Source organism: Aplysia californica, unplaced genomic scaffold, assembly GCF_000002075.1.
Source record: "Aplysia californica isolate F4 #8 unplaced genomic scaffold, AplCal3.0 scaffold02251, whole genome shotgun sequence".
NCBI classification, from domain to species: domain Eukaryota; kingdom Metazoa; phylum Mollusca; class Gastropoda; order Aplysiida; family Aplysiidae; genus Aplysia; species Aplysia californica.
In genome coordinates this window covers 1-4,344 of record NW_004799521.1, presented here as the reverse complement: position 1 = coordinate 4,344, position 4,344 = coordinate 1, and the positions used below count along the sequence as shown (strand labels likewise).

The 4,344-nt window shown below is 39.3% G+C and overlaps 1 long non-coding RNA gene across 1 annotated transcript; it reads right to left on the bottom strand.

The window, feature by feature from the left end:
• Positions 1 to 602: 602 nt before the first annotated feature.
• On the bottom strand, positions 603 to 3,634 carry LOC106014084. The gene is made up of 2 exons (XR_001185516.1): positions 3,566 to 3,634; positions 603 to 886 (listed from the first exon to the last, which is right to left on the bottom strand). It is a non-coding gene; the product is annotated as an uncharacterized LOC106014084 (long non-coding RNA).
• Between the last annotated feature and the right edge of the window lie 710 nt (positions 3,635 to 4,344).

Genomic DNA, 4,344 nt, shown 5'->3' with positions numbered 1-4,344 from the left:
ATAACATCTACAAACACATAGACACACCAAGAAATTACTGCAGGATACTTTTTGCTGATTTTTCATCCGCATTCAACACAATCCAACCGCACATAATGGTTTCCAAATTAATTAACATGAACATAAACAAGAACATTATAGCTTGGATTCTTGAGTTCTTAACCAATCGACCTCAATATGTAAAATTAAATGGTATAAAATCCGACCTAATAATATTCACGAACACCGGTGCACCCCAAGGCTTGTAAACTCCCCTGTCCTGTTTACGCTCTATACCAACGACTGTACTTTTGATAACAAAACGCTTTAGTGGGAACATTTGAGACGTTTTTCCAAGCCTTTCTTTCTACCATTGGCACATGTTGGTCGATTGCCGCTTTCAGAGTGTCATGAAATGTGTCTGCATTTAGGGATGATAGACTTGTCAGTGTTTTGCTCACGTCGTCCCAAAGTGCCTCTTCTTTCTTGTTTCGGTTTGGAGATGTCGGCTATCAAAAAAGAATGGTCAGAGATAGCCTTTTCTAGAACCTGATGTTTAAGAACATGTGGGTCAGCAGTGTTGGTAATCAGCAGGTCTACGATGTGTCGGTCCTTTGATTATCTTAAGATTATGATCGTCAAGAATTGAGAAACAATGCGTCAGGTGTCTGGTGCAGATGGAACATCAAAGTGAACGTTGAAAGCCCCTATGACGTAAAAGGGGGAGGCAGCTTGCTCTAGTTGAAAGAGTAGATCTTGGAATTCTTAGAAAAATTCTTTACATGTTAATTTATTTTTCTTGTTAGGTGGTGGTCGATAGATACAGATCACACGGATCTGATGAAAGCAGAGGCTGATTCAAATGTACGATACGATGGACCATCGCAGATGAACTTTAATGGTAAACCTCGCCAATGAATAAAAGCAATTCCGCCTCCACGCGAGCCACGTGAAAACGATTTAAGTTCAAAGCCGGGTGGTTGAATGTTGGCTATGATAGATTCATCGACATCTGTTCGAAGCCCAGTTTCTGTAATGCACAACAGGTCGATGTTCATTTCGTCAATTACGTCTCTTACAATGTTTGTTTTGTTGCAGCACGAGAAAGGTTAATACAGCTAATTCTTAAGTTGGGACAGTTATGTTGAAACACATTACGATTGTCTATCTGCTTCTGTATAAAGTTTTTCTTGTTCACTGTAGTCACAGTTCTATTCTATTCTGACTCACCACAATTTGTCTCTGTTTCCTTGTCTCTCTTCACTTTTGATTGACTAACACAGCTGTTTCTAACTCCTAACTGGATCAAAGTAGTTAGAACGTTTGATGGTACACTCAGACTTTGGTTGTTTACGTTTAACAGCTGATCTTTCGTGTACTTAGTTGTTTTCCCTGTTTGAGGGTGTCCATGTGTCCTCGCTTGTCCGACACAGTTCTGAAAGCTTGTGGTGTATGACTGGCCCACGCAGTGTGTTGGACATAGGTCTCTTGGTTGTTGACATAAGGTGACACATGGATATGGTGGTGTGATCTAGAGTTCACAACAAACCTGTAAACATGGCGAAAATAATTCAATAGGGCCAGGGTAAGAATTAAAAGTTCCATGGCTAATATTAGTCTACACACACACACACACACACACACACAAACACACACACACACACACAAACACACACACACACACACACACACACACACACACACACACACACACACACAAACACAAACACAACACTCACACACCGCTGATAACTGTACAAGACCCTCGGATTTCTCAATTTTGCTTTTTTTTGGTGCTTTTTTAGGGAGGTGGGGGTAGGCGTGACACCATTGCCACACATTAAAACACACAAACGCGCATACATGCGCTCACGGGCACACACACGCATATGTACACACACATATATTCATCTAAAAAAGAAATTATCTACTACCCAAATAACAAGCTATGGGTTAGCAAGGAGTTAAAGGAAATATTAAATGAGAAGAAGAAGGCATTCAAACTGAAAGACAAATTAAAAACAACAAATAATATGTTAAAGAAAAAGATAAGAGAGTGTAAGCATGTTTACAAAGAAAAGTTAGAACAACATTTCACTACTAACAACACAAAAATGACGTGGCAATGTTTAAAAACTATAGTTGGAGACGCACCAACACTCCTACACAAGACATGAACCCAAGTCAGTATGTAAACAAACTGAATTCTTTTTACGCTCGCTTTGACAACCACGATTTCTCCTGACAACTGTCAAAGAGACGATTCAAAATGACCACACAGATGATAGCAACAACAACAACAACAACAACACAGACGAAGACAATGTGGTTAATGTTAAAGAGGTCAAGATCATGTTCAATCGTCTGAAAGCTCACAATGCGAGTAGACTCGATGGAGTAAAAAGTAAAATTATTAAAATGTGTTCTACTCATTTATCTTGCATTTATACTGATATTTTCAATATGTCTTTGAAAGAACGAATAATACCACTCTCATGGAAATGCTCTGAAATAATTCCTGTCCCATATAAACAATCAATACAAAATTTGAACGACCTAAGACCTGTCGCTTTAACACCAGTCCTCATGAAATGTTTAGAAAAACTGGTTTTGAAAGAACTGAGAAAATCAACAGAAGACATACAGGATAACATGCAATTTGCCTCTCGAGCCAAGAGGGGCGTGGAGTATGCCATTCTCGTGTTCTTAGATAACATCTACAAACACATAGACACACCAAGAAATTACTACAGGATACTTTTTGCTGATTTTTCATCCGCATTCAACACAATCCAACCGCACATAATGGTTTCCAAATTAATTAACATGAACATAAACAAGAACATTATAGCTTGGATTCTTGAGTTCTTAACCAATCGACCTCAATATGTAAAATTAAATGGTATAAAATCCGACCTAATAATATTCACGAACACCGGTGCACCCCAAGGCTTGTAAACTCCCCTGTCCTGTTTACGCTCTATACCAACGACTGTACTTTTGATAACAAAACGCTTTAGTGGGAACATTTGAGACGTTTTTCCAAGCCTTTCTTTCTACCATTGGCACATGTTGGTCGATTGCCGCTTTCAGAGAGTCATGAAATGTGTCTGCATTTAGGGATGATAGACTTGTCAGTGTTTTGCTCACGTCGTCCCGAAGTGCCTCTTCTTTCTTGTTTCGGTTTGGAGATGTCGGCTATCAAAAAAGAATGGTCAGAGATAGCCTTTTCTAGAACCTGATGTTTAAGAACATGTGGGTCAGCAGTGTTGGTAATCAGCAGGTCTACGATGTGTCGGTTCTTTGATTATCTTAAGATTATGATCGTCAAGAATTGAGAAACAATGCGTCAGGTGTCTGGTGCAGATGGAACATCAAAGTGAACGTTGAAAGCCCCTATGACGTAAAAGGGGGAGGCAGCTTGCTCTAGTTGAAAGAGTAGATCTTGGAATTCTTAGAAAAATTCTTTACTTGTTAATTTATTTTTCTTGTTAGGTGGTGGTCGATAGATACAGATCACACGGATCTGATGAAAGCAGAGGCTGATTCAAATGTACGATACGATGGACCATCGCAAATGGTAAACCTCGCCAATGAATAAAAGCAATTCCGCCTCCACGCGAGCCACGTGAAAACGATTTAAGTTCAAAGCCGGCCGGGTGGTTGAATGTTGGCTATTCATCGACATCTGTTCGAAGCCCAGTTTCTGTAATGCACAACAGGTCGATGTTCATTTCGTCAATTACGTCTCTTACAATGTTTGTTTTGTTGCAGCACGAGCACGAGCACGAGAAAGGTTAATACAGCTAATTCTTAAGTTGGGACAGTTATGTTGAAACACATTACGATTGTCTATCTGATTCTGTATAAAGTTTTTCTTGTTCACAGTAGTCACAGTTCTATTCTATTCTGACTCACCACAATTTGTCTCTTCCCTTTTGATTGACTAACACAGCTGTTTCTAACTCCTAACTGGATCAAAGTAAACAAACTGAATTCTTTTTACGCTCGCTTTGACAACCACGATTTCTCCTGACAACTGTCAAAGAGACGATTCAAAATGACCACACAGATGATAGCAACAACAACAACAACAACAACACAGACGAAGACAATGACAAGAGCAAGGAAATTTTTGTGGTTAATGTTAAAGAGGTCACATTTGAGTTTGTTGGCGGCCATTTTTAATGTGGCTAAAAAGTTTGTTTACATTTGAGTGGGCGTGTCTCTGCTCTTAGTCTTACGTGTTTTATTTGATTCTAACGTTATGTTTTGATTCAAAGCGATTCTCTACCACTCTCATGGAAATGCTCTGAAATAATTCCTGTCCCATATGAACAATCATTTGAACGACCTAAGGCCTGT